Source organism: Bos indicus, chromosome 10 (assembly GCF_029378745.1).
Source record: "Bos indicus isolate NIAB-ARS_2022 breed Sahiwal x Tharparkar chromosome 10, NIAB-ARS_B.indTharparkar_mat_pri_1.0, whole genome shotgun sequence".
In the NCBI taxonomy this organism is placed as follows: domain Eukaryota; kingdom Metazoa; phylum Chordata; class Mammalia; order Artiodactyla; family Bovidae; genus Bos; species Bos indicus.
In genome coordinates this window covers 40,574,583-40,596,515 of record NC_091769.1, presented here as the reverse complement: position 1 = coordinate 40,596,515, position 21,933 = coordinate 40,574,583, and the positions used below count along the sequence as shown (strand labels likewise).

Here is a 21,933-nt window from a genome sequence, read left to right as displayed (position 1 = left end):
GCTGAAGCTCCAATACTTTGGCCATCCTGATGTGAAGAGCTGACTCATTGGAAAAGATCTGATGCTGGGTAAGACTCAAGACAGAAGGAGAGGAGGGTGCAGAGGATGAGATGTTTGGATGGCATCACCAATTCAATGGACATGAACTTGGACAAACTCTGGGAGATGGTGAAGGACAGGGAGGCCTTGGCATGCTGCAGTACATGGGGTTGCAAAGAGTCAGACACGAGTTGGTAACTGAACAAACAAACATATATACCAGATTCTGTTCTAATGATTGAGAATAATGGTTTATTTAATTTTTATAACAATACAGTGAGACAAGTACCACAATAATCCCCATTTTTCTGATGAGAGGACTGAATAGCAAACTGTCCAAGGTCACTGAGATAATAAGTGACAGACCCAGGATTTGAGTCTGGGCACTCTGTCTCCAGGGTCCATTCTCTGTACATAAAGTAGTTCAAATCTGTGGGAACAAGTTTCTCTTGGGAGAGGAGCCTCCTCCTCCTAATTTAGCCTAGTTCACACTTGTTCATACTTTCCTGTCACAATTGGAATGAGGTAGCTAAAAGCTATGACATCCCACTCCTACTCCTTAACCCTTGGGTTCTCATCTGTTGATTGTACCAATTCTCTTCTGTTCTCTCCTCTCTTCTCTACTGTCCTTGCCTCTCCTCTCTCGTTCAAATAAGTTGGATAGACTAATGGACTGGTAAGTGAATTTATGTATGTCTAAAGTGACATTTTGTGTAAACTATCTGAGAACTTCATGGACAGAGGATCCTGGTGGGCTACACTCCATGGGTCCCAAACAGTTGGACACAACTGAGCAATTGAGTATGCACTCAGGCACCTGAGAATCTTAAAGCTAAAAACTGTTATGTAGGAGTGAAGTATTACAGTAAAACTTTCTGATTATTTCATTTTAGCTTGGAAGGTTATCATAGTATTCAGCCTAAATTGTTTTGTAAGAGGATTAAACCCTTACAATGACAAATAACTTGTTAGAGGATTGCCACTGCTTATCAGTCTTTCTGTTGATTTCTTATTGACCATTGTCTGGACTTTTGAACTCTTGGTCATCATTCAACTCTCTATTCAAATACTTTCCTAGTGGCTCAGACAGTAGGGAATCTTCCTGCAACGCAGGAGACCTGGGTTCTATCCCTGGGTCAGGAAGCTCCCCTGGATAAGGGAATCGAAATCCACTCCAGTATTTTTACCTGGAGAATTCCATGGTCAGAGGACCCTGGCAGGCCATAGCCCATGGGGTCACAAAGAGTTGTACACAACTTAGTGACTAACACTTTCACTTTGGCATCACTTTCCTCTGCTGGAGTTTCTCTCTCACTTCTCTTTTTCTCTCATACTTGACCTCTTGTTGTAGTGTTTTCATTAGTCAAACTTTTACAGTCATATTTGCATTTAGAAACAAGTAAAAGAAGAAATGCTGAGATATTTCTAGAGACAGTTATTGAATCAGGGATTACAACTTTCCAGAGTGAGCAAAGTTGATAATGTAAGTGAAGAAACTACTGATTATGTTTTGGAATCAGATTTGGCAACGGGACCTGTTTTGTGCTTTAGACCCAGCATCAAAGTAGGTATCTGTATCCCTGGTTAGAATATATATTTCTTGGCCTGACTCCAACTGTACCAATATTAGACATATTTAATTTGCTTTGGATGCATATAGATGTATAGGTACAGATCGGATCAGATCACATCAGTTGCTCAGTCGTGTCCGACTTTGTGACCCCATGAATCGCAGCACACCAGGCCTCCCTATCCATCACCAACTCCCGGAGTTCACTGAGACTCACGTCCATCGAGTCAGTGATACCATCCAGCCATCTCATCCTTTGTCGTCCCCTTCTCCTCCTGCCCCCAATCCCTCCCAGCATCAGAGTCTTTTCCAATGAGTCAACTCTTTGCATGAGGTGGCCAAAGTACTGGAGTTTCAGCTTCAGCATCATTCCTTCCAAAGAAAACCCAGGGCTGATCTCCTTCAGAATGGACTGGTTGGATCTCCTTGCAGTCCAAGGGACTCTCAAGAGTCTTCTCCAACACCACAGTTCAAAAGCATCAATTCTTCGGCTCTCAGCCTTCTTCACAGTCCAACTCTCACATCCATACATGACCACTGGAAAAACCATAGCCTTGACTAGACGAACCTTTGTTGGCAAAGTAATGTCTCTGCTTTTGAATATGCTATCTAGGTTGGTCATAACTTTCCTTCCAAGGACTAAGCGTCTTTTAATTTCATGGCTGCAGTCACCATCTGTAGTGATTTTGGAGCCCAGAAAAATAAAATCTGACACTGTTTCCACTGTTTCCCCATCTATTTCCCATGAAGTGATGGGACCGGATGCCATGATCTTTGTTTTCTGAATGTTGAGCTTTAAGCCAGCTTTTTCACTCTCCACTTTCAATTTCTTCAAGAGGCTTTTGAGTTCCTCTTCACTTTCTGCCAGAAGAGTGGTGTCATCTGCATATCTGAGGTTATTGATATTTCTCCCAGCAATCTTATTCCAGCTTGTGTTTCTTCCAGTTCAGCGTTTCTCATGATGTACTCTGCATATAAGTTAAATAAACAGGGTGACAATATACAGCCTTGACGAACTCCTTTTCCTATTTGGAACCAGTCTGTTGTTCCATGTCCAGTTCTAACTGTTGATTCCTGACCTGCATACAAATTTCTCAAGAGGCAGATCAGGTGGTCTGGTATTCCCATGTCTTTCAGAATTTTCCACAGTTTATTGTGATCCACACAGTCAAAGGCTTTGCCATAGTCAATAAAGCAGAAACACATGTTTTTATGGAACTCTCTTGCTTTTTCCATGATCCAGTGGATGTTGGCAATTTGATGTCTGGTTCCTCTGCCTTTTCTAAAACCAGCTTGAACATCAGGAAGTTCACGGTTCACATATTGCTGAATCCTGGCTTGGAGAATTTTGAGCATTACTTTACTAGCGTGTGAGATGAGTGCAGTTGTGCGGTAGTTTGAGCATTCTTTGGCATTGCCTTTCTTTGGGATTGGAATGAAAACTGACCTTTTCATATGTATATTTTTGCAGTTTCTTAGTTGAATGAATAAAACAAAATGTTGAATACCTACTTGCTATGTTTAATTCACTGGGAATAATGAGATGGATATTTCTTCTTGCCACTGAGGAGCTACTTGAGTAGGAGAGACAGAAAAGTAAAAAAAATAATTGTACACTTATTTCTTCAAGAAATGTTTGATACGTACTTCCTAAGTGCGGATTATACTAACCTCTCTGTGTAGCTGTAAACCAGAGAGGTGGTGCTCCTGCCTCTGTTGGGCATATGCTGTAGTCTTATGTGATATGTGCAATGAGAGAAATGCTCAAAGGACCTGATGATAGCTCAAGACAGGAAGACTTCTTAGAAGAAATGATGTCTGAGCAAGTCTTCCTAAAGCTATCAATAGAGTTGAGTGGGGTGTGTGTCTTATGTGATATGTGCAATGAGAGAAATGCACAAAGGATCTGATGATAGCTCAAGACAGGAAGACTTCTTAGAAGAAATGATGTCTGAGCAAGTCTTCATAAAGCTATCAATAGAGTTGAGTGGGGTGTGTGTTTCAGGTGGAAAGACCTGCATGTGCAATAAGTCAGCCCTTGGAGACAATGAGCGGAAAAGTACTGGGGAGCAGATGGATGGGGATGGGTGAGAGCAGGAAAGAGACAGAATAGGCTAAAGAAGACGTGAGGTCCATATGATGTGAGGCTTTATGTGATGTGGTAAAAATTGATTTGTAAGCATTTTAGAAGGATATAGGAAGCCCTCCACAGATTTCCAGCAAGTAATATGACATAGTTTAACCTTAAAAGATGGTAGCACCTACAGCAACATAAAGGCAGCCATGTGGAAGGCTATTAGGATATAACTGGAGGCAAGAAGGACACTTAGTCACTGCAGTAAACCTGTTAAGGAAAGACGTGCACTGACATATTTGTGTCAGTGTTAAACAAGGGAGGATTTACTGAAGAGGCAATTAGAAGAAGGAGCCTATAGAAGTTAAGAGCTGGATATACATGACTACGTGATTCTCAAATGCTTGGCTTATATGGGTTTCATTTTTTAAGATTTGGAATATAAAACAAGGGAGCAATTTACAGTTAAGGGTGAGGGAAGAAAAAAAATGGGGAAATATTTGATTTTCTTGTGAACATGTTTTTTGTAGATGTTCAAAGAACCTCAGAGTCAAAGTGAACATACCCCATTAGAGCTTTGGCTTTGGAAATCTGGAGAGAGGTCTGGCTCAGAGTTGTGCATTGCCTTGGGGTCATTCATTTAGCATATATTTACTTACCATCCATTCTGTGCCATGTACTATACTTAAAGCTAGCAATTCATTGATGAGAAGGCAATGACCCTTTTCCCCCAGGAACTCAGAATAGGAGAGCCAATAAGGATGTCTGGGAGTCAAAAACATGTAGATATATGGGGTGATCCAGGCAGTTTTTCCACTGAGAAAAAAAAATTACACTATGGAATTTTAGGAAATACTAACATCTAATGGATTGGTGATGCTGGAGAGTTCCTTGAATAAGACCAAGAAGCAGTATTTTGGATGGTAGGAGTTGAACCAAGAAAGTCATGGAAAAATAAAATAGTATGCAATGTGAACTATAAGGAAAGGTTTAATGAGAAGATGAATAAAAGCTGACATTTTTATTCAGAATTTAAGAGGTGTTATATAATACCACAACGAGAGGATTCACAATATCATTCAGTAGAATTCAGCTTTGCAGTGGTTTGGGATGAAAATACAAATTAGATTGGAGCTCATGAGTGATTATGAAAGGAGAGAGTGTTTTTACTTAGACAAAAATGCATTACTATTTAGTTGTATTCAAAGGGGAAGAGGGTAGACATGAGAGAAAGGATTTATCCATGTCTTGGCCAGAGTAGACCAGATAATGAAATACTTTGAGGGGATGATGTATGGAGATGGTGTCAGCAGTGCTTGATAATATGTTTCCTTGTCAAGTTTTTAATTGAATATCATCCTCTAAAGACATCGTTATCATAGTACCTAGTCTAGTGGTGCAAAATAGGCAACAAATTTATATCTATATCTATCTATCTCTACAGATTGAAAAAAAGTGGAAGTGTTAGGCACTCAGTTGTGTCCAACTCTTTGTGAATCCGTGGACTGTATCTCTTCAGGCTCCTCTGTCCATAGAATTCTCCAGGCAAGAATATTGGAGTGGGTAGCCATTCTATTCTCTGGGACATCTTCCCAACCCAGGGATTGAACCTGGGCCTCCTGCATTGCAGGCAGAATCTTTACTATCTGAGTCACCAGGGAAGCACAATCTATACATATACATAAATATTTATATTATCAGCTGGTAACAGTACTTCAAAGAATATAAATTAAGATGGGAAAATAGGGAATAGTGGTAGGAGGTTCCTCTTTAAAGTACAGTAAACCAGGGAAGACTTCTGGTGGTGACATTTCATCAGAAACTTGAATTACATGAGGAAGCTAGGACAGAGAATTCCAGGCTGAGGTACTCAAGTGCCAAGACCCTGATGTAGAAATGCCTCGTGTGTTCAAAGACTATCAGGGAACTGCACAGACCTGCAGGAAAAAAAAAAAAAAAAAGACCAGAGAGAGAACCAGGGGCCAATCAAGTAAGCCTTGAACATCATTAAATGTGTTACACATAATAAAGACTGTTAACTGTTACACAGTAAGCATATTCTGACTGAATGTAGTGGAAATCATGGGGCCTGAATAGAAGTGTGAGATGATCTATTACAGTTTTTAAAGGGATGACTCTGGGTTGCTGGATATATGGTAGACTGGAGAGAATTGAAATTGGCTGAGAGAGGTCCATTAGAAGGCATTTGCCATAGTTGGGAAAGATGATGTAGTTTGGATCAGAATTGGAGATGGTATGAAGATTCACAATTTGACTTTCTGTTTTGAAAGTAGGGGCTAATGGGATTGGTTATTGCACTGGCTGTGGGTAGGAGAGAAAGAGTGGAGACCAAGGGCTCCTTGGGAATTTGAGTCTGAGTAATTGTGCAGAATTAGGCTGACTAAATTTGAGGATGAAATCTGGGAGTCTGCAGTTCTACTTCTTACCTAGTGTGGGGAATTGTAGGTAGGCATTTGATGAATGTTTCCCTTAGACTCAATTTCATATTCAAGGAAGCACAGAGGAAAGGTTCTATTTAAGGTGCTAAGAGTCACTCTAGGTACTGTTTTTTGCTACATTTTTTTTCATAGCAGAACCAGATTTCTTATTTATCATTTGCCTTTGAATCTTCTCAGCTCCTCCTATTGCTCAAATTAAATTTATTTTTAATGATTTTAGCTGCAAAATGGATTTTACATTCCTATCTAGAAATATGCACACATATCCATATGTACGGGCATATTTTGTGGAGGTGCCCAGGTTTATTGGCATTCATTTCTTCACTACTGAGTATTTCTGCCTCTGGATGTCAGGGGCTTCATCTAAATTCTTTGTGTTAGGCATCATTAGGCCAGCTTCTTTGACTATTGTAGCTTTGAAGACCATAATCACATGCTCAAAGCCTGATAGGATTTGATTGAGAATGATGATGACAAAGGAGACAGTAAGCAAATAGAATCATGGTTGTGTCATTTCATCTCCTTGGGTAACCACATAGACATTTAATCTGAGCGTGTTGCTGTTTGCCTTGCCAAGGGCAGTGTAGGAACAGAGCTATGCAATTAGCATGATAGTTCATTCAAGAATAACAATGAAATGAGACCAGCTAGAGTTTAGGATTATATATATTGCATCTGAAGTCTGACATTTTGCCGTATTTAAAACTATCTTGCAGTGAAATCAGATAGCATTTTCTGTGGTCACTTGATACTGGCTTATATTTTATTTAATATACTATATAAGGATACTTTTATGCAGAGCTATACACATTTAAAGGGCTTCCCTGGTGGCTCAGATGTAAAGAATCTGGCTGCAATGCAGGAGACATGGGTTCAATCCCTGGGTCAGGAAGATATCTTAGAGAAGAGAATGGCTACTCACTCCAGTATTCTTGGTCTGGAGAATTCCATGGACAAAAGAGCCTAGCAGGTATAGTCCATGGGGGTCACAAAGAGTTGGAGACGACTGAGTGACTAACACTTTTCTATACACATTTAAAATCTACAGAATTTTGATTTTTTTTAGAGGTAGGACTGATGTGATCTTTCTTGGGAATTTTTTAACCTTCAAAATTCTTTCTGTAAAGTCTCTGTAGGGATATCATTCTTAGAAAATTATTTAAAATTATAACTTGTAGTAGTTATTTTAGGTGATTATTTTGCTGTGTTGCTCTGGAGAGAACTAAACCATTAAAAAGTTAATTTTCTCTCAAAATATTTTTATATTCTACTCAAAATCATTTTCTTTTATTGATATTTTTTGTGTTAGTTAAACTAATTTACTGCCCAATGCTAAATGGTTTATTCATAAATTAAAAATTTTGATACCCAATTTTTAACTGTGGGCATTATAAACACAGACATATTCTCCTAGTGGATAGAGTTAGACGTTCTGGATTTATTCTACTTGTATTTGAAGCATGTTTATTTTTCTGGCCAGCTGAGTGATCTTGGGCAAGGCAAAATCAACTCTGTATACATATCCATATCCATGTAGACAAGTATGTTTTATGAGATCTTGTTTCTGCATGTATAAATGAGGATATAATACCAGACTTCCAAAAGTTGAAGGTTAACATGAGAAGAATGCATGTACCATACATCTTATGAGGCTTAGCATGTTGAAACACTTTAATTCCTGAAAGTTGTTGGGTGTACACATGTATACATTCTTTTACTAATGCTGGTTTCTGGATACTACCTGTAAGCTGTCTTCAATTGATGTAACTGTTTCTAGCCTTACAACAGTTTTAGTAGATTTTGCTCTCATGTTGGATTCAAACTTAAAAACCAACAGAAGGTGTCTTCTTCATTTGTATTCAGGGAAGGCAGATTAGACTGCCTTTTGGTTTCGTGTTTTCTTTCCAGTTATACTTAGACATTGTTGCTTTTAATAGTAAGATTAATATTCCATGTTATCTTTTGCTTAAATTCAAGTTATACTGTTAGAAGGATACCTTTATTTAAGGAGTTTCTGAGTCTGAGGGGAACAAAGTGCTTGAAAGTACTGTGTTACCATGAATAGATCAGACGTAGTAATAAAATATCCCTGTTGTAAGAAATTATTGTCCTTTACCGGCAATCCTTTTCCCTCAGCAGCTTTTTGAAAAATGTTCCGATTTATCCTGTTCCCTCTTAGTTGCTCACTGAGAATTTTAAAGTAGGCAACTTTTTGAAGAAAGATTTGCTAGGGTCTTTACTTTTTGTCAGCGAGTTGAATGTCCTTCATTCGCTTAGATTATGTCTTGCATAAGTGTGTCTACTTTTACCATTTCTAAATTATACTTTTCTTCCATATTTTTGAATACCTCATGCACTGCTTTGGATGAAACCTAAGTTCTCTGGAAAGTAACAACAAGGCATGAATTTTTCTTGACAGAAGTCAGCATTTAAGGGCCTTATTGTCCCTTAAAGTTTGAGTTGCAAGATTAGAAAAATTAGCACTTCTGATGTCAAGGACCACTGACTTTGGGGATTGTTTTCTGTGAAGGTAGATTTAATTAAGGTAATAACCATAGTCCTTTCTGTCCACACATTGATAAGGTGTTGTCACTCTGGTATCATAATACATTTGGTAAGTAAGGAATAATGACATCTCATGACATTTGACCCATTGAGGTTATATTTATAAATGAATGTCCACCTCAGAAATTATTTTTTTTACAAGTATATCTACTTTAAAAAATTATTATTATTTGTAAACCATCTGTTTTGTGTCAGATGCTATGCCAAGCCATATGAACTTAGAAGAGAATACTAATAGTCATGTGTGAATGTGAGAGTTGGACCATAAAGAAAGCTGAGTGCTGAAGAATTGATGCTTTCCAACTGTGGCATTGGAGAAGAATCTTAAGAGTCCCTTGGACTGCAAGGAGATCAAACCAGTCAATCCTAAAGGAAATCAGTCCTGAATATTCATTGGAAGGACTGATGCTGAGGCTGAATCTCTAATACTTTGATAACCTGATGTGAAGAGCCAACTCACTGATAAAGACCCTGATGCTGGGAAAGACTGAAGGCAGGGGGAGCAGGGGACAACAGGATGAGATGCTTGGATGGCGTCACCAACTCAACAGACATGAGTTTGAACAGGCTCCAGGAGTTGGTGATGGACAGGGAAGCCTGGCGTGCTGCATCCATGGGGTCACAAAGACTTGGACACTACTGAGCAATTGAACAACAACAACAGCTTTGATTGTATTGCCCTGATTCTGTTATTTGTCTCATGTAGTCCTAAAATATAGATACTAATCTTAGTGGAGAATCTGATGCTCAGAGAAAAAAGTGACTTACCTTAGGTCAACTTCAAGATAAAGAATTTCAGGACTTTCTCTTAGGAAAACAGAATGAAATTTAGTTCTTGTACTGTACTTTTTAGAGAACTTTAAATAAGAAAAGAAAATGTATAAAACCTAGCTGTGATTAATATTGAGTGATTATACTAACATTTATATGTTGTATACTATATCTCTTCCTGTTTTAAGTGCTTCTCATCTGTAAATATATTTAATGCTTACAACCACTCTATTCAGTAGGCATTATTATTACTCATAATAATAATCTAGACAAGAAATGTGAAGTTCAGAGATGTTAAATAAGTTGCCTGAAGCCACACAGTTTAGTACATGAGGCGTTATGATGTGACTGCACAGCCTGTTCTTAAATTTAGCTCTTTCACATTAATGGCCTCTTTTAAAATGATTCAGTTAAAGGACTGGTACATAATAATGATTAACATGGGAGAATCTAAGGATATTGTGCCTTTTACCTAGCATTCTACATAGTCTTCATTTGTGACAAATAAAAAAATAAAAATAGTTTTCATGCCAGGTAAACTGTGGCTGCATAACTCACAAAGTCAAATTAAGTGGTATTGAAATCAATCTTTCTAATTGAAGTCCTGTGCTTTGGACTTGAGACACAGAAGGAATCATTTTATTCTACTAAAAATACAGTTTATAAAAGCCCTTCTTTTCTATTGGAAACCAGACTCTCAAGCAATTGTTTTTTTCCAGAATGATAATACTAATAAACTTCTAGGACTGATTTTTACATTTGGGAAACTTTAAAAATGGGCAGATATTATAATAAATATACATGTTTCCCAGAATTTTTTAAATAGTGACTTTACAACTATACAACTCTTATAAATTATTGCCTAGCCATATTCTCATCTATTCTTCAGTATGAACATACAGTCAAACCTTGGAGATATTGTGAGTTCAGTTCCAGACCATTGCAATAAAGCAATATAGCAATAAAGCAAATATAGTAATAAAGTGAGACACATGAAATATTTGGTTTCCTAGTGTATATAAAAATTATGCTTATAGTATATGATAGTCTGTATTAAGTGTGCCATAGCATTATGTCTTAAAAAACAATGTACACATTTAATTTGAAATACTTAACTGCTATAAAATACTGACTACCACACAGGGTTGGTTGTCAGAGAGAGACATTCAGTTTGCAAAAAACCCCAATACCTGTGAAGTTCAATAAAATAAGTTATGCATGTATCATTTCCACATAATTGAAATCAGTATGCTTTTATTTGATATTATATAGCAACATAAAGTGCTTATGATATGATCATAGTTTTCACTTTAATTTTAAGGGGTACATATGATCTACCTTAATACACTAAACTCTTCCCTCATTTTGAATATAGTTTCTAGTTTTTCCTTTATGTTTTGAGAAATACTACAATAAACTTCTTAATGCATTTAGCTTTTTTCTCCTTTCAGAATATTTCTTAAAGTGAATTTCCAGAGGGAGGAATACTGGGTCAAGCTATACAAACATTTTCCACATTATGTTCCAAAAGACATGTGCCTTATTTTCTTTCCTAAAGGATCCATTTACTGGTTAGGGACACATTGCTGTGTATTTCATCCTAGAAAAGAATAATCTATTTTTCAAGCCTTTCATCTCCTCAGTATTTCAAGATTTAGAGTTTCTCATCTGAGCAACTTTTATCCAATTAATACTGTTGGCACCAACCCTTAGATTACAAAAGCCCAGGGATCTTATATCTAACCTACAGGGTTTTGAAGGTGATTTGGTTAAGAAATAGATCCAGGGACAAAGATCTGCCTTACATTTAAGGTGGATTACCAACTGAAATTTGTAGTGTCTTTGTAGCATCATCAGTAGAACTTTGCAGCTTTCACACGGCCTTTGCAAAATAAGCACAATGCTCTGTATAGTTCACTGTTGAAATTAGTGATATGACACCAATATTTTAAAATATATCAGAATTCCTCAGATTAAAATTTGATGTTTCTTTTATATGTCCATTTAGCATTCTGTCAAAAATTTATCTATGTAGTTATTTACACTTTACATTTACTAAAATGCATATAACATAAACTAGCATCTTAAATTAAACATAAATTTTAAAGATTATTACTGAATGATTTAATTAATACACACACACACGCACTGGTTATTATTTCCAGAAGTAGCAAGAAGCTTTGAGAAGCGCATAGTCCATGCAGTTGAAATGATTTCTTTTTAATTCTGAAGCCCCTGCTCCTTTATTGAGCTAATATTTAACTGGTACTGTTACTGGCTTGTCTCTGTGCCAGATGTCAGGACTTCAGTATTAAGTAAAATGGACATGGTCCTGACCCTCAGAGGCTTCCACATAGTGGGAAATAAAAAGATAAAATACTTAGTCGTTCTACATAGTGAGGTCAGTGATAGGAGCAGTACAGAGCATGATAAGAATACTTAGAATACTGACCAAAAACATTTCTGGGGTCAGTGGAACCTTTCCAAGAACATGTGAATAATGATATTTATTGACAGTTAACATGTGCTGGGTAGTGTGTCAACCACTTTATAAGCATTCTTTCATTTAAATTTTATGTAGTTCTGTGAGATGAGTATTTCTATTATCCTCATTTTAAAGATGAGGTGACTGTGAATTAGGGAGGTTAAACAACTATCTTATATACACTCAGTATGAAATGTTAGAATTCCTACTCGATTACAGCCTGAGTCTGAGATGTGAACACCTACTGTAGAACTATCACCTGAAAGATGAATGAAGTGTTATCCATAAGGGGAGACAGACTAGGGCAATGAAGAATGAGAAAAGAATTCTAGGCAGAGAAAAGAGCCTGTGCCAAGCTGTAGAAGCCAGAAAAGACATGACGAATTGAAGGGACTTTAATAAGTTCATTATAGATATTTCTTTGAATATTAAAGAGAAAAAACCTGAGATGGAGCTACAAGGAAAGAAGTGATCAGTTTATGAAGGATCTTCTAAATGAAGGCAGTAAGTTTGAATTTTATTCTGAGAGAAATGTGGGGCCACTGAAGAGATTCCTCAAGGAAAGTGCCATGATCCAGTTTGTCTTTTACAATGATTCCCATGATGACCATGTGCAGATTATACAGTAGAGGGAACAAAAGTAGAAACAGAAGGGACAATTAGGAGTAGTCATCTAGGTACGAGATAGTGGTTACCAGGTAGGGGAGTGGCAGTAGAAGATGATGTCAAGATGGTATCTTTGAAAGTCAAGAGGACTTAAAGCAGAGACATTATTTTGCTGACAAAGGTCCATATAATCAAAGCTGTGGTTTTTCCAGTAGTCATGTAGGGATGTGAGAGTTGGACCATAACGAAGGCTGAGTGCTGAAAATTTGATGTTTTCCAACTTTGATGTTGGAGAAGACTCTTGAGAACTCCTTGGACTGCAAGGAGATCAAACCAGTCAATCCTAAAGGAAATCAACCCTGAATATTCATTGAAAGGACTGATGCTGAAGCTAAAGCTCCAGTACTCTGGCCACCTGATGTGAAGAGTTGACTCATTAGAAAAGACTCTGATGCTGGGAAAGATCGAAGGCAGGAGGAGAAGGGGATGACAGAGGATGAGATGGTTGGATAGCATCACCGACTCAATGGACATGAGTTTGAGCAAACTCTGGGAGATGGTGAAGGACAGAGAAACCTGGCATGCTGTAGTCCATGTGGTCACAAAGAGTCAGACACAATTGAGCAACTGAACAAAAACAACAATGATTGGTTTAACGTTTTTATATGGGAAGAGAGTGTTCAGGAATGTAGTTATGTTTCTGGGATGACGCCACATCATGGCACTCTTCATTGCCAAAGGGTAGGATGCATCAGATAAGAAAGAGTGTTGGGAAGATTCTGAGTTTAATTTTGAACATACTAAGTTTCCATAGTTTGGAGATGTCTAATTTATAATAGGGTATATAAATCTGCAGTTCAAGAGAGATTCAAGCAGGGTATCAATACTGGTGATTCACTTCCTTAATGGTGTTTATGTGGGATTCATGTCTATGTAATATATAGGGTGAGAGAAAAACAAGGAAGAACATCAATATATGGGACAAGAAGCCTTCAGATTGAGAAGGACTTTCCAAATTGTAGGCAGAAAGCCCAGAAAAGTGCAGTGTTGCAAAGAAGGAAAGAAACCAATTGAAAAAGGGAAAGATTAAGGGTCATATGCTGGTAAGACATGTGAGGTATTGGATGAAAAGTGATATCTATGATTTGGGTAAGAGTGGATTTCATTGAATGTTGTGGTAGAAATCAGACTGGGACACGAAGGGGAGAAAATGTCAACAGCCCTTTTGGATAACTTGGAGAAGAATTTGGCTGAGATGGGTATAATAGAATAGGCTAAAATGGTTTATGGTGATAAAGAGGCTTTGGGGGCTTTGTTCTAAAAGATAGGAGAACTGTGAGGATTTTAAAATAGATATAGAAATGAGTTGACAGGGAGGGACAATTTGAAGTTAGAGAATAAAGAGACAACTGTATATTCAGGAAGCTTCCAGGGAAGGAGTTGGAAGTGGGGCTGGGGAAGAAGATGCTGTCTTGCACTTAAGGGGAAAGAACTGACCTTAGGGGTGTATGACATTAGGATTAGAATGAATAATCTCTGATGTAAACTGGGGGGAAAGTGAAAATTGGGGAAAAAGAGAATATTATTAGAGCTCAGTATCAAGATTATAGTTGTGACAAGCTGCTGCTGCTAAGTTGCATCAGTCCTGTCTGACTCAGTGCGACCCCATAGACGGCAGCCCACAGGGTCCTCTGTCCCTGGGATTCTCCAGGCACAAGTTGAGGCAGTCCCTATTTGATAGAGCCTACTTTCCTTATGAAATAAAAACTGAGAAATGAGGTCCTGTGTTTACACTGAGGGGAAGTGGATGAGGAAAGAGGTATTCAGATGCTCCAGAACCCTGACTCTCAGCTTTCACTGACTCACCTAAGGGACTTTTACACTCACTGTGGGTTTGATCCCTGGGTTGGGAAGATCCCCTGGAGGAGGGCATGGCAACCCCCTCCGGTATTCTTGCCTGAAGAATCCCATGGACAGAGGAGCCTGACGGGGCTACAGTCCATGGGGTAGCAAACAGTGGACATGACTCAGTGACTAAGCACATGAAGACCATGTTTATGTGGCTATTTAAGTTAGAACCTCTAAGAGATGGGATCCAAGAATTAGTCTTCTTAAGAGATCTTCGACTGATTCCATTGTGTAAATGTGATAGACAGCTATTAACAAGATACATATCTTTACAAAGGAAAATAGGAGCTGTGTTGCTCTGTGATCAGGAACATTTGTTTCATTTGTAGAATGGGAATAGGACCTACCACACAAGTTTGCCTTTTGGAATGGATAAGCACAGGGATAAAGCAACTAGTATAGTCCCTGGAATATGGCAAATCCTCAATAAATATTGTTTCTGTTCTTTTGTACCCCAAATGAAGACTCTTAGAAATGTGTTTCATTTCTAATACCTGACTGTTCTGCACACTCAGGACATGATAATAGTTGTCTTGACTTCATTGATCTTCCCTGATGGCTCAGTGGGTAAAGAATCCACCTTCAGTGCAGGAAACACAAGGGACACAGGTTCAATCCCTGGGTCAGGAAGATCCCCTGGAGAAGGAAATGGCAACCCACTCTAGTATTCTTGCTTCATTGGAATGAAGGGAATAGATGTTCTGGATGTTCCCTTTTTCTTTAGCATTATCACAATAATTCATTTTAAGACAATGCACACGAGTTTGTTTATATGTTTGACTTTGTTTTTAATATTAAGACACATGAGAGTATTTATCTCCTTTGAAAGAAAGTTCTCTATTGTTTAGATAATTCTATAAGCAAAGAAAAAGTGAAGACTTTTACAAAATAAAAAGACGTGAAGCAAGAATAGTGTATGGATCATCTGTATTATCTGTCATTGTAGTACATAAAATTTGACATACAAACTTTGATTTGTGTATGTGTGAGATATGTGCACATACACACACAACACAGATATGTATCTAATTTCATCCTGAAAATGTAGCTTTTGCAATATGAAAACAGTCTACTGAAATTATTTATTGTACCATGTAATTCACAGTTACAAAAACACTGAATTTTTTGATGTTTGCATTACAGACATGATTTTCACTTACTCCTCGCCAGTAACTACTCATTAAGGTTGACTAGGCTTTTGGTGTGCTCATTTTATAAAATGCAATTAAAGTAGCTGAGCAACTTTTTTTTTTTTTTTTAACATATGCTTGTGTGTATAATTTTTTTTCCTTCAAAAGTGACACATACATTTTCTTTCCCTTACTGAACAATATATCAGAAATATGAGCTTAAATCTAGATCATATTCTATGACCTCTAGTTACATGTTCTTTTGTTTATTTATACCCTTGCTACTCAGGGTATGGTCCATAGATTGGTAGTATCACACCTGGGTGCTTGTTAGAAATGCAGGTTCCGTGATCTCACTGTGGATTTTGTGAATTTGAATGTGCACTTTAATAAGATCTTTTGGGTGGTTTGATTCATAATAAAGATTGAGAAGCTCAAATGCCTCAAAAGAGGCATTTCCCATTAGACATTTTCTAATGAGATACAGAGGAAGGAGAATGCATATTTCTTTAGAAAAGGGTAGGTGTTTAATTTAAAATACTTAACTATGCAGTATGCAAAACTGAGATACAAGAGAAAAAGTAATGTTTTTAAATGTTTTAATGTTTTAAATGTTAGTTGGTGTAGTATGCTGAAAAGCAACTCCCAAAGTCAGGTGGATAATTCCTTTATTCTAAACAAACATTTATACTTTAAAAAAAATATCTATTTATTTAGCTACACCAGGTCTTAACTGCAGCATCAGAAGTCTTAGTTGCAGCATGTGGGATCCAGTTCCCTGACCAGGGGTCAAACCCAGGCCCCCTGCATTAGAAGCAAGGAGTCTTAGCCACTGGACCACCAGGAAGTCCTTATACTTTTTTCCTTTTGCATAAGGCATCCCTTCTTTCTCTGAAACTAGTTACACCTTTATCCTACAACATTTACTGTCTGGACCAATGCTTATAAGGATGAGCTCCCATTTTCTAGAAAGACAAACAAAAATCATCATGGTGTTGCACAAAATGTAGCATATTTACCCTCCATCATATTCTCCCTTGACACAAAGGGATCTTCAACAATGTACTTGTTCTCTTCAGGCAAATATGGACCACAATACTAATATTAAGAAAAAGAAACCTGGACAATAACACCATTATATCTGGAAACATCCATTTAACTCTAATTAGAATTGTTGTTATATATAATGCTATTGAAAGAACTACATGCTTACATCTCCACAACGTCAATGTGCCACAAGTCCTTTATCTGTCACTTTTAGCCATATAAATGCTACTTTTTCTTCTTGTCACAGAAGGGTTTGCCATGAAGCAGACCCTGAGATGATATGTAGCAGTCAAGATGTTCATGAGGGAAGGCTCCTCAGGTCAGCATCTATGGAAGTGAAGAGAAAAAAGCAAGAGTGGGTAAAGGGAGAAGTTGAATGATGATCCAGTCCCTGGCCTGCTTCTGTGGATCCCATGGAGAGCTATATATGATGTCCAGCATTGTCTCCAGTCGGGGTGAGATTGGACCTTTGGACACCAGAATGAGAATGCCTCTGTAGGTAAATGAGAGTCAAAACATTCTGGTTTTCTTCAGCTGAGGCCATCCCCAAAGTGAGCTGATAGGGAGAGTCATCTTCCTGCAATACTCCTACCAGCTCAGGGAATGTCTTCACTCCTGAATGGACATCCTTCAGCATGTATGGATAATCAAAGAAAGGTTGATACTGTTCAGCATAGTTTTAATAATAAGATTTTGATCTGTCTTTGACAACTGCCTGCCTACTCAATTGATCCAATATTAAGTGAGAGCCCACTATGGGCAGTTCTGCACTATACAGTTAATTGGTGTTATAAAGTCAGATAAAATCATTCCTCAAGAGTGAAGATACTTAGTAAAAGAGGCTTTGAACTCATTCAAGAAGTATTCTCGAGCCTTACTCTGCACCAGCCACTGAGACAAGCACTGAGTCTGGAGTGATGAGCAAACCCAACATATTCTCATTAAACAAATGGTCATAGAGATAAGTACATGATGACACAGTTTGATAATTACTGTGAAAGAAAAGCAAAATATGAGAAGGGGTGAGAGGTGAATTTTCCTGAAAATGGGGTTTGGGTAAAGACTCTGAGGAAGTGTCATGTAAGATGAGACTGGAGATGAGCAAGGCAAGGTGGGGAGAAGAACACTTAAGACACGGGAAGAGAAGATGCTAAACCTGGGAAAAAGTTCAGGTTTTCTTCTTCTGTCCCCAGACTATGACAGGGACATAGTGGGCAGGAAGAAATATGTTACCAGATCAATAAGGATTGAGGCTTGGGCTGGGCAAGTCAGGTAGCACCCTTTGGAGGCTGTTGTCCAGAATTCAGGGGTCAAGTCTGGACTAATTTTTTTTAGTAATATGATTAGATTTACAATTTTTTTAAAAACAGTAATACCCTAGCTGCTATGCAGAAAATAGATTTAAACATAGATTACTGACTCATAGGATGTGACAGTTAGGAGGATGTGGTAAGAATACACCGGAGAGCATCTGATCAGACTGAAGGGCAAACTAATGCGTGAGGAAACTTTTAAGTTTCAGTGAGCTCTGCTGTACCAGCGAGGAACAGGCAAGGATCCTAGGTGAAGAAACACTGTATTAGAGTTTTACAGAAGTTTGAAACTCAGTCTCCAGTCCTGGGCTTCTATAATTAACTTGATAAGGATGGCAGAAGAATCTGGGGTTAAAGAAAGGATGGAAGCTAAGTCTTATGAATTTAGAGGTTGAGGTAGGAATTTTTCTTTTATTCTGAAAACTGTGAAACACTAGTGAAAACTATAAAGCAGAAAAATGACAGTCTATTGAGCATATTAGAAAGATAACACTGATGGTCATGTGGACTAAAAATTGGAGAGTGGTAAGGTTATCAGTAGGGAAATAGTTAGAGAGATGTTTCAGTAATCCAGATAATAAGTGAAGAGGTCTTATTTTAAGACATTGAAACTGAAGAGGAAGGAACAGAACTTAGAACTCTTAAGTCTGAATGCATGTATGTCTCTTTTCAATGACCAGTTTAATAGCCAAAAGTCATTGAGCAATTATGATAGTTGCAAACCACAGTTAGCCCATTTCAGACCTGAAAACACAATATAAATTTTGTGTAACATTGCTCTTAGGGGTATATTATAGATATTAGCATTGGTATGTGAGTACGAGGTACAAGGTAGTTTTAAAATGAGACTAAGTAGAACATCAAATTGCCAACATCCATTGGGTCATATAAAAATGAAGAGCGTTCCAGAAAAATATCTACTTCTGCTTTACTGACTACGCCAAAGCCTTTGACTGTGTGGATCCACACAGTCTGTTTCCACAACAAACTGTGGGGGGAAAAAAAAAAGATGGGAATATCAGAGCACCTGACCTGCCTCCTGATAAATCTGTATGCAGGTCAAGAAACAAAAGTTAGAACCGGACATGGAACAACGGACTGGTTCCAAATTGGGAAAGGTGTACTTCAAGACTGTATATTGTCACCCTGCTTATTTAACTTCTGGCATGAGAAATGCCAGGCTGGATGAAGCACAGGCTGGAATCAAGATTGCTGGGAGAAATATCTATAACCTCAGATATGCAGATGACACCACCCTTATGGCAAAAAGTAAAGAGGAACTGAAGAGCTGCTTGATGAAAGTGAAAGAGGAGAGTGAAAAAGCTGGCTTAAAACTCAATATTAAAAAAAAACAAAACTAAGATCATGGCATCTGGTCCCATCACTTCATGGCAAATAGCTGGGGAAACAATGGAAACAGTGACAGACTTTATTTTCTTGGGCTCCAAAATCACTGCAGATGGTGACTGCAGCCATGAAATTAAAAGATGCTTGCTCCTTGGAAGAAAAGCTGTGACAGACCTAGACAGCATATTAAAAAGCAGAGACAAAACTTTGCTGGCAAAGGTCTGTCTAGTCAAGGCTATGGTTTTTCCAGCGGTCATGCATGGATGTGAGAGTTGGACCATAAAGAAAGCTGAATGCTGAAGAATTGATGCTTTTGAACTGTGGTGTTGGAGAAGACTCTTGAGAGCCCCTTGGACTGCAAGGAGATAAAACCAGTCAATCGTAAAGGAAATCAGTCCTGAATATTCATTGGAAGGACTGATGCTGAAGCTGAAACTCCAATACTTTGGCCACCTGATGTGAAGAACCGACTCAATGAAAAAAAAAACCCTCATGCTTGGAAAGAGTGAAGGCAGGAAGAGAAGGGGGCAGCAGAGAATGAGATGGTTGGATGGCATCACTGACTTGTTGGACATAAATTTGAGCTAGCTCCAAGATTTGGTGATGGACAGGGAAGCCTGGCATGCTACTGTCCATGGGGTTGCAAAGAGTCAGACACAACTGAGTGACTGAACTGAACTGACTGAAGTATAAGATTGTTATAAAGTCATTTAGTGCAACAAAGAATCTTGCATCCTGTAGTTAAATTAACTTTATTTTTTGCTTATACATTATTGAGGATCATCTGTGTTATTTGTCTATATCTTTGCAGCAGATATAAGAAGTTTGATCAGGTTTTCATGGAGACTACTGTAGTACTCTATAATAAATCATTCCAAGATGAATAAAAACCTATTGCAGAAACAACTGTAGTATAACTTGAAAAGGAGTCATAGATTTCAGGAGATATGGCTTGAAGTTCTTAGCTGTCACTTGCAACAAAATCTTGAACAAATCATTTAATTTTTAGGACCTAAGAGTTGGTCAAGGCAAATAAGTTCACTTACTCTACAGACAAGGAAACCTAAACCTAAAAAATGAGAGTTTGAGTGATTTCTTTAATTTCACATGTCAAGGTCATGGTCAAATCAGATGTAAATGAGTGCTGCATTTAATTGTGATTATAATAGAAATATATATACACACACACACACACAGAGGCAAAGGTAAAATCAATTGTACATAATCAACTTATTTTGCATTTGAAAATACTTTTATATGGTGCCTACCATACTATCCCCTTATTTATATGTAGTACAATCTTTGTTTTGTATGAAAAGCATTTATTTGATATAAAGTAGATAAGCAAAAATGTATATTTCCCAGTTTGAGATCAAAGAAACTGTATTGGTTTTGACTTCCACCACTTCAACGTGACCTTGATTTTAATTTAAAATTAGAAGCACATAGGAAGATTGTTTACCATCTATTTCATACCCTGGAGCTGTTTTCAGCTGATTGAATATAAGAATATTCATTTATTTTTCAGGTCCTGGAACCAACCCTGTGGTTCTATTTATATCCTTATAATTGGATAAAATGTATAGTTGTTATTTCTCAAGGGTGAATAAAAAGATCTCCAAAACTAAAGGAATAAGGGCCTTCAACCTTACTAGGTTGAAGATGTAGCCTTTAAGGTTTACAATGATTAGATAAAACTATATTTATATCATAAATGTACACATTATAGCAAAAGCAGTGCCTCAAAAATGAGGATAAGACTGACATAATAACTTCCTACAGATAACTGTTCTCCCTGGAATAACCAGGAGGAGCCAGCCATTGGCCTATGGTTTGGAAATCACACAAAAGGAGATTGAGATGATGGGTAATTTCAGTATATGCTGGTATTATATCATGTAGGTACTCTGCCTCTGTTTCTGAGTTTTCTGCATATATTTATAAAGAGGCACATATCAAAGGAGTAATAAGCTGGGTTCTGTTATAATTCATCACAAACTCACCTTGGAACCAAAGGCAAGTTTTAAAATTTGCCCAAACCTCAATTTTTTCCAGTTACAAAACAAAGATATTACTAGTGGTTTCCCATGAACACACATGGTAATGTCAATTAAGTATATTTTTAATGAATATTAAAACATTCAAACTTAAGTGCTTGCAAATAAAGTAATAATAGAGTGTTAGATCATGTAAGTTATCAGAAGGAAGTGTTTAGTATATCCTGGTCATACCTGTAGAAAGCAGCTCTGTCAGATATTGCATGGAACCTAAATTTGTTAAAAAGTCATGCTTTTGCTTCATTGAGACCTCCAGTTCCTGGAAAACATATGCTTTTGATGCATATAACTATGCAAGCGCAATCATCCTTTTATTTTCCTGATGGAATATTATCTTCATCGTATTCCATAGCAACAGCCACATCCTTGCCAATATCCACAATTCCATTTCCTTGTTGGCTTCAGTGCACCCATCTGGCATCAGAAACTACTCTGGCACAAACCACCTGTCTACTTGCCTGTGAGCATAACCAGTCTGAGTATCACTGTAGAAAATCACTGCACTCTGAGTATCAATGCCACTCTACTGCTATGCTTTCCAGTAAGTCAGCAATAGTGCCTA

The 21,933-nt window shown here is 37.7% G+C and overlaps 2 protein-coding genes across 2 annotated transcripts in view; both read left to right on the top strand.

Moving 5' to 3' along the window:
* The window catches only part of MDGA2 (MAM domain containing glycosylphosphatidylinositol anchor 2), a 917,184-nt gene that overhangs the window by 32,602 nt on the left and 862,649 nt on the right, over positions 1-21,933 (top strand). The window lies entirely within an intron of this gene.
* Positions 14,195-21,933, top strand: part of LOC139185234 (thymosin beta-4-like) — a 57,660-nt gene continuing 49,921 nt past the window's right edge. Inside the window, exon 1 of the mRNA XM_070797383.1 lies at positions 14,195-21,933. This exon is cut by the window's right edge and continues 49,921 nt beyond it. The gene's annotated coding sequence lies outside the window, so the exon portion shown is untranslated.